At 40.2% G+C, this 16077-nt stretch overlaps 1 protein-coding gene across 1 annotated transcript in view; it reads left to right on the top strand.

Moving 5' to 3' along the window:
• Nucleotides 1-16077, top strand: part of LOC126176813 (vacuolar protein sorting-associated protein 8 homolog) — a 207495-nt gene that overhangs the window by 66160 nt on the left and 125258 nt on the right. The window lies entirely within an intron of this gene.

The following is a 16077-nucleotide window of genomic DNA, read 5'->3' as shown; positions in this document are numbered from 1 at the left end:
AGTCAGAATGGCTAACTCCTTAAACAGATGTGTGGGGATTGTGGATGAGCACCGCATATTATTCAAGTTATTTCTTGAGCAATGTAGGCTGCTCCTTAAGGATGAGTTACACCAGAACATTATTCCTTATGACATTATTGAATGAAGATGTGCAAAATATGTCAACTTACTGATTTCTCTGTACCCAAGATCTGCTAAGTGCAACAGTGACTGAACTAACTTGCTTTAGAGTTCCAAAAGTGCTTTCTCCAGTTTAAATATTCATCTGTGTGGACACTTAAAAATTTTGAAGTTTACACCCAATTTATAATTTCCTCGCCATGTGTTACACTTACCAATGATGGTCCTTTACATTTACAAAACTGAATATGTTGTCTCCTTTTTTCGATTGAGAGTGACTTCACGCCGAAAACCAGTCAGTGATATATTTAAGAACAGTGTTTACCATTTCTTCTGTTGCTGTAGGTATGCTTGAATTGATTACAATAATAGTGTCCTCTGCAAAAAGAGCTAATTCTGCTCATTACGTATTAAATCAAAAATTATTTACATATATGACAACAATAGCAGACTTAAGATTGACTCTTGGGAACTGCAACTTGATTTTCTTCCCCAGTGAGAAGAATTTCATGTGGTTATGTTGGTTGAATTACTAAGTAAAACTTCCTTTATCCTTTTGGTTAGATATAACACTATCCAACTCTTCTTAAATCCAACTGTTATTTAGTCAGTATATTATAGTTTTTCGGGTGGGGTACTATTGTAGAATACATCACCTACTCAAAAAATTTGGAGTGAAACAGATTGGTCATTACCGACATGTCACCTCTTTTGAATGATTTCTTGAAGCCTTCAGCTGCCATTTTCTTTATTTCCTGTATGATTGTACAATCTCAGCCTTAGGCCATTTTCAAGTATCTAAAACGGGAGTTCCATACAGTAGATACATTAGTGACACTTGTGATCTTTATGTAGGAACAAGTCATACCTGTAGATATACTAGGCGCATTGTAACACTTTATGGATGGTTTTCTGTGATAACAGATTATGTCATATACGTCGTTGCTCGTATGACATATGTTATGCTCATAAATTAGTTTGAAGTGTTCACACTATTTTAGGAGCACGCTACTTTCGAGCAGTTGTTGCAAAGCTCTTATATATAACATACATAACACTAGGAAGATTATAATTATTTTACAGAATTTTGCTACATAACCTGCATATGCTTTTGTTCTCAGTTATATTTAATTACCGTTCATCATTGGTGTAAATATGACTGTATGTAGTTTCTTTGAAATAACTTGTAAATATTTGTTCTGTTATTGTAGGAGCACGTCATTTTTGAATAGTTGGTACAAAGATCTTATATATCTCATTTATCACAGTATTCTAATGAAATAGTACTGAGGACCATGAGAGTCTAGTAAAAACTGCTTTATGGTTATCATTACAGTCATATTTATTAATGAGTGTAGTGATAATTTTACATTCTACGCTTCTGTAACACTTCGCCCTAGAACTGGTAGAAAGTTGTCTAGAAATTTCCCATTTCGCTGGTCTTTTTGCTCATTTAAAACTTTGACTGACTGATCTTCTAGATGTATTTAGATTTCAATTTCTTCCATTACATCCATGATTTTTTCTTTCTGTAGCTTAAGTAATATTTGAAGTGATTCATCTATTTTAGGTGTTTTGTGGTTGGTGTCTTTTAAATGTGTAGCACATGTGGGTGGGATATTGTCGTTTATTGTCGTGTGTTCTTTAAATCATGTACTAATATATATAATGTATGAAACTTCCTTTTTAGATGCTTGAAAATGGCCTAAGGCCGAAATTGTACAATCATACAGGAAATAAAGAAAATGGCAGCTTGAAGGCTTCAAGCAATCATTCAAACCATTCAGCGCAGCTGCAGACGCTATCACATCGAAAATTATAGTATCTTTGAGGGGTTTGACAATGGCATATTTCAAACTCAGTGGGGAAATACCTTGAAAAAGTGACGAATGGTTATTTTATGGGAACAAGTCATTAGTAGTGTGTTGGAAACACCATCAAATCCATATCATCTTTTATTTTTGAGAGAATATATGATACATCCTTATGATAGACTTTTATGTGAGTTGCTTTTTCAACATATTGCTGTGATTTTTCTCTTAAACTGTTCCCTATATTTTCTGCTACACCCAAGAAATGATTCTTAAACATACTTGCTACCCGCGACTGCTTATTTGTAGCCCTTGTACTTAAATCAGTAGTGATATACAGGACATAAAATCCCGTCTGAGGCCTGCGATCATTTTTATGCTAATAATTGGCAACCAGTGCTGTACAATCGCAATAAAGTCATGGGATGTTCAATTGACTTTTTTATTAGAACATGTTATGCTCTGCTTCAAGAGTGCTTGTGTCGCAGTCATATGTTACTCGACATTTTCTTTGAGTTGTCAAGACTGTACGCCTGGTTGGTTAGGAAGGAGTTGAAGTTTGTGATGTCTGAAGATGGGTGTAATCCCGAAACACTTAACAAGTTCTAATAAAAGAGTCAATTGAACATCTAATGACTTCATTGCAATTGTACGGCATTGGTTGCCAATTATTAAATCAGTAGTGATACTGTCCTGTTCCATGCCCTGTTTCTCATTTCACTACATTCCATATAGACTGAATTCTGTTGTTGGAATTTCTAATATAACATGTGCGTTCTTTGATACCTTTCTTAGTAGTTTTTGTAATGAACATCTACTGCAGGATTTTTACTTGCTCTTGCCAACAGATTCATTTCCATTTATACTTTAATCCCACTAGTGATCCATGTTTCTTTCTTTCTTTCTTACTTTCCTCTCTCTCTCTCTCTCTCTCTCTCTCTCTCTCTCTCTCTCTCTCTCTCTATTTACATATCTGTTTACTGTGACGTGAAGCTATTTTCAAATAGTGGCATGAATGTATTCCAGGATAGATTAAATTTTATGTCAGCATTTGGTTCATTATAAATTTAATCCTAGGTCTTCTCATGTAAACTATACTTAGAAACGTTTGTTCTGGAGTCATTAATTTTTGTGATTTCCACAGAAGACTATCTTTACTGTGCTGGCTGTACAGTTATTTTCTTGCTTTGAGCTACGTTGAAGAAAATGTTAACAGTTCAAGGTCTACTGTCTTTATCCACCCGCGTTGGAAAGTGAATTACTGAGACCAAATTATAGGATACAAATAATATTTCCAGATCACTTCTCTTATCAGAATTCATAAGAAAATCTACATTAAATGCCACCATAGGCATTAACTGCTTGCAGCTTCCTGACAAATACCATAGTAAGGGGACTATATTCCTCATAAAAAGCTCAAAATTCCCCAGTGAGTATCTATGTACAGTTATAATTAATGGTAAAATATTTTTCAGTATTAATACACAAGCACATATTTGTTTCTATGTGCTGGTCTCTGCAAACTCTACGTGTCTCCGTGTTTTTGAACTTTTATTCTGTGTAATACATGTAACAATCTGTCATTTTCCCATATTAGTAGTTCTACATGAGTAAGATGCTAGAATGTAATCCATATCAATATTATAAATTCAAAAGTAACTCTGTCTGTTACATTTTTGTGACTGACTAGAGAACCAGTTTTGAGGAAATGAGGTATGGAGGTAGTTTGGACTCTAAGAACATTGTCTACTTTAGAAGGGGGAACAAGTCAACTGTTAAGATGACAAAGTAGGGAATGGACATTTTTTTTTCCTTTGCATAATGAATGTAAACCATGGTAAAAAAAATTTTTAATGCGTTGCACATAATATAATGTTAAGTCCCCCATGAACCATGGATCTTGCTATTGGAGAGGAGGCTTGCATGCCTCAGTGATACAGATAGCCATACCGTAGGTGCAGCCACAACGGAGGGGTATCTGTTGAGAGGCCAGACAAATGTGTGGTTCCTGAAGAGGGGCAGCAGCCTTTTCAGTAGTTGCAGGGGCAACTGTCTGGATGATTGACTGATCTGGCCTTGTAACACTAACCAAAATGGCCTTGCTGTGCTGGTACTGCAAATGGCTAAAAGCAAGGGGAAACTAAAGTCGTAATTTTTCCTGAGGGCATGCAGCTTTACTGTATGGTTAAACGATGATGGTGTCCTCTTGGATAAAATATTCCAGAGGTTAAATAGTCCCACATTCGGATCTCTGGGTGAGGACTACTCAGGAGGACATCATTATCAGGAGAAACAAAACTGGCATTCTACGGGTTGGAGCATGGAATGTCAGATCTCTTAATCAGGCAGGTAGGTTAGAAAATTTTAAAAGGGAAATGGATAGGTTAAAGTTAGATATAGTGGGAATTAGTGAAGTACGGTGGCAGGAGGAACAAGACTTTTGGTCAGGTAAATACAGGATTGTAAATACAAAATCAAATAGGGGTAATGCAGGAGTAGGTTTAATAATGAATAAAAAAATAGGAGCGTGGGTAAGCTACTATGAACAGCATAGTGATTGCATTATTTTAGCCAAGATAGGCACAAAGCCCACGCCTACCACAGTAGTACAAACTTATATCCCAACTAGCCTGCATATGATGCAGACATTGAAGAAATGTTTGATGACAGAAAAGAAATCATTCAGATAGTGAGGGGAGACGAAAATTTAATAGTCATAGGTGACTGGAATTTAATAGTAGGAAAAGGAAGAGAAGGAAAAGTAGTAGGTGAATATGGAATGGGGGTAAGGAATGAAAGACGATGCCGCTTGGTAGGATTTTGCAAAGAGCATACCTTAATCATAGCCAACACTTGGTTTATGAATCATGAAAGAAGGTTGTATATGTGGAAGAGGCCTGGAGACACGGGAATATTTCAGATAGATTATATAATGGTAAGATAGAGATTTAGGAACCAGGTTTTAAATTGTGGACTCTACCCACAATTCATTGGATATGAACTGTAGACAAAAACTGAAGAAACTGCAAAAAGGTAGGAATTTAAGGAGATGGGACTGGGACAGACTGAAAGAACTAGAGGCTGTAGAGAGTTTCAGAGAGAGCATTAGGGAACGATTGATAAGAACGGGTGAAAGAAATATAATAGAAAAAGAATGGGTAGCTTTGAGAGATGAAATAGTGAAGGCAGCAGAGGATCAGGTAGGTAAAAAGATAAGGACTGGTAGAAATCCTTAGGTAAAAGCAGAGATATTGAATTTAATTGATGAAAGGAGAAAATACAAAAATGCAGTTAATGAACCAGGCAAATAAGAATACAAATGTCTCAAAAATGAGAGGGACGGGAAGGGAAAAATAGCCAAGCAGAGATGGCTACAGGACAAATGTAAGGATGTAGAGGCATATATCAATAGGGATAAGACAGATACTGCCTACAGGAAAATTAAAGAGACCTTTGGAGAAAAAAGAACCACTTGTATGAATATCAAGAGCTCAGATAGAAAACCAAATCTAAGCAAAGAAGGGAAAGCAGGAAGGTGGAAGGACTACATAGAGGTTCTATACATCTACATCTACATCCATACTCCGCAAGCCACCTGACGGTGTGTGGCGGAGGGTACCTTCAGTACCTCTATCGGTTCTCCCTTCTATTCCAGTCTCATATTGTTCGTGGAAAGAAGGATTGTCGGTATGCCTCTGTGTGGGCTCTAATCTCTCTGATTTTATCCTCATGGTCTCTTCGCGAGATATACGTAGGAGGGAGCAATATACTGCTTGACTCTTCGGTGAAGGTATGTTCTCGAAACTTCAATAAAAGCCCGTACCGAGCTACTGAGCGTCTCTCCTGCAGAGTCTTCCACTGGAGTTTATCTATAATCTCCGTAACACTTTCGCCTTTACTAAATGATCCTGTAACGAAGCGCGCTGCTCTCCGTTGGATCTTCTCTATCTCTTCTATCAACCCTATCTGGTACGGATCCCACACTGCTGAGCAGTATTCAAGCAGTGGGCGAACAAGCGTACTGTAACCTACTTCCTTTGTTTTCGGATTGCATTTCCTTAGGATTCTTCCAATGAATCTCAGTCTGGCATCTGCTTTACCGACGATCAACATTATATGATCATTCCATTTTAAATCACTCCTAATGCGTACTCCCAGATAATTTATGGTATCAACTGATTCCAGTTGCTGACCTGCTATTTTGTAGCTAAATGATAAAGGATCTATCTTTCTGTATATTCGCAGCACATTACACTTGTCTACATTGAGATTCAATTGCCATTCCCTGCACCATGCGTCAATTCGCTGCAGATCCTCCTGCATTTCAGTACAATTTTCCATTGTTACAACCTCTCGGTACACCACAGCATCATCTGCAAAAAGCCTCAGTGAACTTCCGATGTCATCCACCAGGTCATTTATGTATATTGTGAATAGCAACGGTCCTATGACACTCCCCTGCGGCACACCTGAAATTACTCTTACTTCGGAAGACTTCTCTCCATTGAGAATAACATGCTGCGTCCTGTTATCTAGGAACTCCTCAATCCAATCACACAATTGGTCTGATAATACTAGAGGGCAATATTATGGAAATGGAAGAGTACGTATATGAAGAGGAAATGGGAGATACAAAACTGTGTGACAAGTTTGACAGAGCACTGAAAGACCTGAGTTGAAAGAAGGCCCCAGGAGTGGATAATGCTCCATTAGAACTACTGATAGCATTGGGAGAGCCAGCCCTGACAAAACTCTACTGAGCAAGATGTATGAGACAGGCAAAATAACCTCAGACTTCAAGAAGAATATAATAATTCCAATCCCAAAGGAAGCAGGTGTTGACAGACGTGAAAATTACTGAACTATCAGTTTAATAAGTCATGGCTGCAAAATACTAACACGAATTATTTATAGACAAATGGAAAAACTGGTAGAATTCAGCCTTGGGGAATATCAGTTTGGGTTCCATAGAAATGTTGGAACATATGAGACACTACTGACCCTATGATGCATCTTAGAAGATAGATTAAGGAAAGGCAAACCTACATTTCTAGCATTTGAAGACTTAGAGAAAGCTTTTGACAATGTTGCCTGGAACACTCGCTTTCAAATTCTGAGTGTGGTGGGGGTAAAATAAAGGGAACGAAAGGCTATTTGGGCAGTTATGAGAGTTGAGGGGCATGAAAGGGAAGCAGCAGCTGGAAAGGGAGTGGGACAGGGCTGTAGCCTATCCCTGATGTTATTCAGTCTGTATATTGAGCAAGCAGTAAAAGAAAAATTTGGAGTTGAAATAAAAGTGCATGGAGAAGAAATTAAAACTTTTGAGGTTTGCCGATGACATTGCAATACTGTCAGAGACAGCAAAGGACCTGTAAGAACAGTTGAATGGAATGGACAGTGTCTTGAAAGGAGGATATAAGATGAACACCAACAAAAGCAAAATGAGGATAATAGAATGTAGTCAAATTAAACAGGTGATGCCGAGGGAATTAGATTAGGAAATGAGACACTTAAAGTAGTAGAGGAGTTTTGCTGTTTTGGGAGCAAAATAACTGATGGTGGTGGAAGTAGAGAGGATATAAAATGTGTAGTGGCAATGGCAAGGAAAGCTTTTCTAAAGAAGAAAAATTTGTTAACATTGAGTATAGATTTAAGTGTCAGGAAGACTTTTCTGAAAGTGTTTATAAGAAGTGTAGCCATGTATGGAAGTGAAACATGGATGATAAATAGTTTAGACAAGAAGAGAATTGAAACTTTCAAAAAGTGGTACTACAGAAAATATGCTGAAGATTAGATGGATATATCACGTAACTAATGAGGAGGTACTGAATACAATTGGGGAGAAGAGGAATTTGTGGCACAACTTGACTAGGAGGAGGTTGGTAGGACATGTTCTAAGGCATCAAGGGATCGCCAGTTTAGTATTTTAGGGCAGCATGGAGGGTAAAAATTATAGAGGGAGACCAAGAGATGACTACACTAAGCAGATTCAGACAGATGTAGGTTGGAGTAAGTACTTCGAGATGAAGCGGTTTGCACAGGATAGGGTAGCGTGGAGATCTGCACCAAACTGGTCTCTGGACTGACGACAGTGACAACAACAGCTACTTAGATACCCTGAGGCATAGATGGATGCTCCTGCCCGTGCCCCTCTGCACGCACTACTCAGCAGAAATGCTGTGAATGCCACATTGTCGTGGTTTGCAGCAGTTGGAAGGGCATGCATGACAAGTTATGCTTATCCAACCAGGCAGACGTATGAGGGCAGCTGACGTTATTGCACATACAGTAGCTTCCTTATTTACCATCACTCATCATAGCAAAACTACTGATAAACAAGTGCAGCCATGGGTAATGGCTAGTCTTTTACACTTAACATATTAACTAATTTTTTTGTCAGTTTTATGCAGGACAACATAGCAATAAATGAGAAGCACCATATTTATCTTGTAGAGTGTTTCCCAAACTGTGTTCTGCCAAACACTGGTGTTCTGTGGGAAGTGTGTAAGTGCTGTGCAAAAGAACTATTAATAACATGGAACAATGGGAAATCCGGGATGAAATGTAAGAATATTATGAGAAGGGAAGTTGCTAATCACCATATAGCGAAGATGCTGAGTTGCAGATAGGCACAACAAAAAGTTTGTGAGAGTCTTTTTATTGTGCCTGTCTGCAATTCAGCATGTCAGCTATATGGTGAGTAGCAACTTTGCTTCTCAGAATGTTATTAATAACATAGCATATTTGTATTTATTTTTCTCGGCATTTGGTGATACTCATTCGTTGAAAATTTTATTATGATTTGTGTGTTGTGAGTTAAGATTTAAAATTATGCAATCATTGAATAAAACAAATTATCTAATTTTTTAAAAATTTTGTTAACCTTCAAAAACAAGATGTTCCATTAAAGTACCAAGATTCTCAAAGTTCCATCAGAGGAAATGTTTGGGAAACCCTGCTGTAGAACTTAAACCACATTTTGCTTTTTATTTATTTTGTATTTAACTTTTCTAATCATATATGCATGTGGTGCTCAGGAAGGCACAGGATCTCTATCTATCCAGAGCTCTGTAAATTTTTGATACAGGTAAAAAGTTGTTCTGTATTATTACTCTACCCTCTATTACTCGCATGAAATAAGCTACCCTTACTTTTCTGTGTAGCCTTAAGCAGTTTTGTGGGCGTTTTCTGTTATTTTAACTTCAGTCATAAGAGAGTGTGCCTGCATCCTGATTCTAACCTAAAAACGTACACAACGTCCCTTGTGTTGATATGATAAATGTTAAGACATGGACTGCCAACTGTGGGTTACTTCATCGCAGACAATGTAGCTGCTGCAACCAATAATGGATTAACTTGAACAAATTGAGTTTCTTGATAAACGTACATACAAAAACATGTGATCTAGATTTTGAGTATCAGAAACAGGTAAAATAAATTGTCTGCCCATAGGGTTATACAGGGTGTCCTACAATTACATTGGCATTAGAGGTCCATACACTGTGCATCAATAATATGAATTTATATAATATAAATAGCTACTCCTCACATTGAGGAGACACTGAACTGCAGTCAGGCAGATTTAAAAGTAGACTGTCTGATTTAGGGAAAAATTAAGTGTCTGCTTTTAAATGTGCCTGTCTGCTGTTCAGTACCTCCTAATTCATATTATTTCAACCTGGTTTTTCCACTGTATGAAATACTGAGTATTTCTAAATCAGGAACCAGTGGCCAGAAATGTATATTTCAGGAAATACAAGGTCTTGAATGAGCAGTGCTTATAAAGCAAGTATCTGTAAATTGTTTATGTTTGTCCATTGATGTTGGTGGTATTTTTTCCCTGTGGGATTACACGGTCACTAATTTATGAAACCTCTGTAGAAATTTAAAAGGAACTGATGGATAGGATTGTAACTGCCTGTCTTGCTGTGCAACAGACAAAGATTTTTTAGTGGGTGTCAGAATTTTACGTACGCTTGCAATGCATACACTGAGACTGATATGTCATTGGACAGCTGCTGTGTGTAATATAAAAATTGATCATCAATAAAAGAATTAAATATTAATTTGTGACTTAGTTCCTCATTTCAAAGACTCAGTTTACAGTCTTCCAGACCGTGTAATTTTTGCGCTAACGGTCCACTCACTGTGTAGTCATGTAACAAGAACTGCTCAAAAAGAAGCTTGGTGTCCCTTGCATATACACTGAAGAGCCAAAGAAACTGATACACCTGCCTAATATTGTGTAGGGCATCCGCAAGCATGCAGAAGTGCTGCAACACGACATGGTATGGACTCGACTGATGTCTGAAGTAGTGCTGGACGGAATTGACACCATGAATCCTGCAGGACTGTCCATAAATCCATATGGGTATGAGGTGGTGGAGATCTCTCTTGATCAATGTGTTGCAAGGCATCCAAGATACACTCAATAGTGTTCATGTCTGGGGAGTTTGGTGGCCAGCGGAAGTGTTTAAATTCAGAAAAGTGTTCCTGGAGCCACTCTGTAGCAATTGTGGACTTGTCGGGTGTTGTATTGCCCTGCTGAAATTGCCGAAGTCCATCAGAATGCACCATGGACATGAATGGATCCAGGTAATCAGACAGGATGCTTATGTACATGTCACCTGTCAGAGTCATATCTAGACATATCAGGGCTCCCAGATCATTCCAACTGCACACGCCTCTCACCATTACAGAGCCTCCACCAGCTTGAACATTCTCTTTCTGACATGCAGTGTCCATGGATTCATGAGATTGTCTCCATACCTGTACACATCCACATCCATCCACTTGATATAAGTTGAAACAAGACTTGTCTGACCAGGCAACATGTTTCCAGTCATTGACACTCCAATGTGATTGTTGACTGGCCCAGGCAAGGCATAAAGCTTTGTGTCATGCAGTCATCAAGAGTATAAGAGTAGGCCTTCAGCTCGAAAAGTCTATAATGATGGTGTTATGTTTAATGTTTCACACACTGACACTTGTTGATGGCCCAGCATTGAAATCTGCAGCATTTTGTGGAAGTGTTGCACTTCTGTTATGTTGATCAATTCTCTTCAGTTGTCATTGCTCCCATTCTTGCAGGATCTTTTCCTGGCCACAGCAGTGTTGGGGATTTGATGTTTTACCAGATTCCTGATATTCACGGTACTCGTGAAATGGTTGTATGGGAAAATCACCACTTCATCGTTACCTCAGAGATGCTGTGTCCCATCGCTCATGTGCAGAGTATAACGCCATATTCAAACTCACTTAAATACCTGCCATTGTAGCAGCAGTAACTGATCTAACAACTGCACCAGACACTTGTTGTCTTGTGTAAGCATTGCTGACTGCAGTGCCATATTCTGCCTGTTTACATATCTCTGTATTTGAATGCATTATACCTTTTTCTTTGGTGCCTCGGTATATGTGAAAATGTGGGCTTCTATTCATAGTAAGCTGGGAGTGAAAGAATTAATCCCATTGAACAAAAAAGATAGCTTTACTGTGAAATAAAATGGTAACCAAAATGAAAGTGTACCTCTTCTCACAGCTTTCAAAATCTGGTGCTGGTTAACATTCAGTACATCGTTGCTCCAACCTCTTCTTCGTGAAAACATGTGGATTCTACTTGGCACAATGTGATAAAGATGTTTCTGCTCAAACCTATGTCACACGTCAGTGGTGGCCCAGTGTGTGAGGGTTGATGCAGTTGATTCCAGCCTCCTGAAGGGAGGGTGTTGAATAGATGAGTATGGTGTACTTGTGCACTACTGTCTTGAGACTAACTCACCAATAGAATTCTGGCAGTAGAGCTGCATAGTAGAGTGCAGGATCCTGTCCCAGCCCTCAAATTATCCTTGATAGTGAAGCCCTAATATTATCCTTGATATTGATGAGGCATCCAGCATCTGTACACAATACCTGTCCAAAACATGACTGGCTTATGTTTTGCCTTCTGAATCCATGAGACTGTACACTTGTGGCACACATTGTACATGGTCACTTCCACACTCATCCATGACAATCACCAGGTGTCATAGAAATAGACACTCATTGAGGAAGAGAAACGGACACCATTGGTTCAAATTAACTTTCATGGTTCTGGAGGACTTGTGCTGTTGTTAATAATGGACATCTAAATACCAAATTGACAATGTTGAGACATTTATGTAGTACATAATTGTGTCTATCAATTTGTTTGTCGCCATTATCTCTAAAAAGGGAAGCATATGGTTCTTTTGCATTTTCCTTTGGATGCCTAGAAGCCATAGTCTGTAGGAAATGGCCATCAGCTGTTGTTGTTGATTATGGGCAACCATTACAAGGCATATCTTCCCTGTCTCTCTCAAAAGGATGAATGTTCCAGTGATATCACTGCAGTGTACTGGATTCAACGGGCAGCTTCCAGTGCTGATAACCCTTCTTGCTGTAGAGTGACAGTTGACACTGAACATTGTACAGAAGCCACAGTGTCCTGTTTATAAATGAAGACACGTGCCTCTATTGAACTGTCCTGTGAATGGAGGTTTACTTTACTCTTCCCTTACTTGTACAAAATGCTGTGCCTATTGAGTTTCCACTATCAAAAGAGTATCGAGTGAGTTTTCTGATTTATTTTAAAAAAAAAACTCATGAGGATGTTTTTCTGGGCAGTTGATACCAGTTTTCATGAAAATTAAAAATAGAAAGATTAATATGTGATGCTGTTCAGTAGCAAAAGCAAGCAGTTTTAGACATCAGTACACATTTGCCAGAAGTCGTGACTGGTATCAGCTGAGAACAAGAAAGCGGAATTCTAAGTCCCAACATACGAACGGTCAAAATAAACTGAAAAAAGAAAAAGTTTAAATTGTTCATACACACAGCATACACAAATGTGTTGTCTGCTATAGGCTGGTGAAATTATAGTGATAGGAACAGCAAATGATCAGAAGCAAGCCACTGCTAGAAGCAAGACAAAAGCAGACCTTGTGCTAGTAAGAGGGCTAACCCTAGTAAAAAAGAAAAATGTATGTTTGTTAAGATTTGGTTATGCTATGTGCTTTCTGTCTGTCTGTGTACAAGCTGGATAATTTGGAACCAATATAATTTTATGTTGCTCATGTGTGTTTTAATATTCTGTCTCTGCTACTACTTCTACAACCACCACCACCACCATCACCAATCCCACTTCCACCACTACCCTAAGCTTCTTCACTGATCCTCAGTGTCTGTAATTTCTTTTCCATTCTCTCTTAATTTATAACAACAGGTTAGTATTACATTACAATTTTCCATAGACTAATAGTACTTTCACAGCCGTTTTGTCTTCTGATTTGTGTGTTCAGTTAAAATTCACAATTGTAGGATCAATGCAAATAATATGAAAAGGATAGATTGCTGCTATAGTTGAGATGATGAATCACAAAAGGCCTTTTTTCTGAATTAGACAAAACACACACACACACACACACACACACACACACACACAAATGCAATTCACACACATGACCACGACCACTGTCTCTGGCTGCTGAAGCCAGACTGCAAGCTACAGCACATGATGGAAGAAGCAATGTGGGTGGTGTGGGCAAGGGAGAGGCTAGGCTAGGATAGTGAGTGGTGAGAGGCAGATATAGCAGGATCACATAAGGAGAAGGGGACAATTAAGTGCTGCTTGTGAGAGCATAGATAGATGTGGTGGTAAGAGGACAGTGCAGCTAAGTGCAGTTGTGAGGTTAGACGGTAGGCAGTGGGGGAGGGGGGGGGGGGGGCAGAAAAGAAAAGGATAGAAGTAAAAAGTGGGTGTGGTAGTGGAATAGAAGGCTGGGGAACAAGGAAGGTGATAGGTGGGTAAAGGACAGTGAGTATTGCAAGTTCAGATCAGGACAGTTACAGGAATGTAGGATATATTGCAGGGAGAATTCTCACCTGCACAATTCAGAAAAGGTGGTATTGGTAGGAAGGATCAAGATAGCACAGGCTATGAAGCAGTCATTGAAGTGAAGACTGCTGGTTGTTGGTGGGTAGCAATACCTCTACTTCGACAGGTGCCACCCATTCCATACCAAGAAGTCACATCCATACAGCCTATCCTAGCCACCCATGGCCATCAGTTCTGCAGTGACAAACAGTCCCTTTCAAAATATACAAAGGGTCTCACTGAGGCCTTCACAGACCATAATAACCCACCTAACCTTGTACAGAAACAGATGTCCCATGCATTCTCTCTATTCACCCATCACCTCCCAAAGTCCCACCGTCGGGCCACAGAGTGCTTCCCCTCATGTTTCAGTACCACACAGGACTGGAGCAACTGAATCACATTCTACGCCAGTGTTTCGACTACCTCTTGTTGTGCCCTGAAATGAGGAATGTCCTACCCACTATCCTTCCTTCCCCACCCACAGTGGTATTGCGCTGCCCACTGAACCTACACAGTATCCTCGCCATCCTTACAGAACCCTTGCTCCCAACCCCTTGCCTTATGGCTCATACCTCTGAAATAGATCTAGATGCAAGACCTGTCCCATACATATACTCCAGTCTAGGCACATCTGCTCTAGTCCAGCCACAAGCATCACCTATCCCATCAAAGGCAGGGCTACCTGTGAAACCAGTCATATGATCTACAAGCTAAGCTCCAACCACTGTGCTGTGTTCTACGTGAGCGTGACAAATAACAAGCTGTCTGTCTGCATGAGAGGCCACCGCCAAACTGTGGCCAAGAAACAGCTGGACCACCCAGATGCTGGGCACACTGCTTAATATAGTGTTCCGAATTTCAGTGACTGCTTCACAGCCTGTGCCATCTGGATCCTTCCTACCAACACCAGCTTTTCTGAATTGCAGATGTGGTAACTCTCTCTGTAATATACCATATTCTACATTCCCGTAACCCTCCTGGCCTCAACCTTCATTAATCACTGTCCTTCACCCACCTATCTCCTTCCCTTTTCCCACTCCAGCACTACACAGCCTTCTGTTTCATCAGTGCACCCACAGTCTTTTTACTTCTCTCCTTTTCCGCTCTGTCCCTTCCCCCCTTTCTTACACCTAACCCCCCCCCCCCCCCCCCATCTAACCCGCCCCTTCACCCGACTGCATTTAGCTGCACTGCCCTCTCCCCATTCCTGTATGTCACACTAGCAGCACTCTGCTGTCCCCTTCCCCTACCCATACCCTCCCCCTGCCCATTCCAGCCTCCTACTTACACCCACCAAACATTGCTTCACACTTCATGCACTGTAGCTCGCAGTCTGGATTTGGCAGCCAGACACAGTGGTCGTGTGTGTGTGTGTGTGTGTGTGTGTGTGTGTGTGTGTGTGTTGTCTAGTTCAAAAGAGGCCTTATGACTGAAAGCTTACTTGTGTAGCAGTCTTTTTGTTGCGCCTGTCCGTCGCTCTGCGTCTCCACTATATGGCGAATAGCAATCTATTGTTTTCATAATATTGTCATTATTCCATTTCAGATTTTCCATTGTGTTGTTTTTGAATTGTTATTTCAATTTACCCTTCTGTGGAGGTAGGACCACCTGTGGAAGCAGCCATGTAACATACTAGCTGTGTTGTAATCATTGTACAGCTTTTTAGATTGGTGTGACTACCAACTAGCTGTCCACCAGGATGAATGACCACTGCCAAACTGTGGCAAAATGCAAAGTGGGGCACCCTATGGCACAACATGCTGCTGAATATAATGTGCTCGATTTAAATGACTGCTTCATAATCTGGGCCACCATGGGCAGCTTTTCTGAACTGCGCAAACAACACATTCTCCACTCCCAAAATTATGCCAGCCTCAACCTACAGTAACATACTGTCTCCGTACTCTCCATCCAATAGTTTTTGTCTCCTCTGTCCGCTCACCTCCCCCCAATTGACGTCCGCTCACCTCACACACTGCCAACCCACCCACTGATCTTTTCCCCCTCTGCACCTCTCCATTCCTCCCCTCCCCCCACCTGTCTCTCCCGATGCTGCACCTGCCAGCCTTGTCCTGCTGCTGTACATCTGGTCCCTGCACACTCTTCATACAGCACTCCTCTCTCCCCTCACCTGTACCCTGTTTTCCCCACCCCCCCTTTGTCCGCAGCTCGTGGTCTTGCGGTCGCGTTCTCACTTCCCGAGCACGGGTTCCCAGGGTAGGTTCCCAGCGGGGTCAGGGATTTTCACCT

Source organism: Schistocerca cancellata, chromosome 3, assembly GCF_023864275.1.
Source record: "Schistocerca cancellata isolate TAMUIC-IGC-003103 chromosome 3, iqSchCanc2.1, whole genome shotgun sequence".
Lineage (NCBI taxonomy): Eukaryota > Metazoa > Arthropoda > Insecta > Orthoptera > Acrididae > Schistocerca > Schistocerca cancellata.
This window is presented reverse-complemented; position numbering and strand designations above follow the sequence as displayed.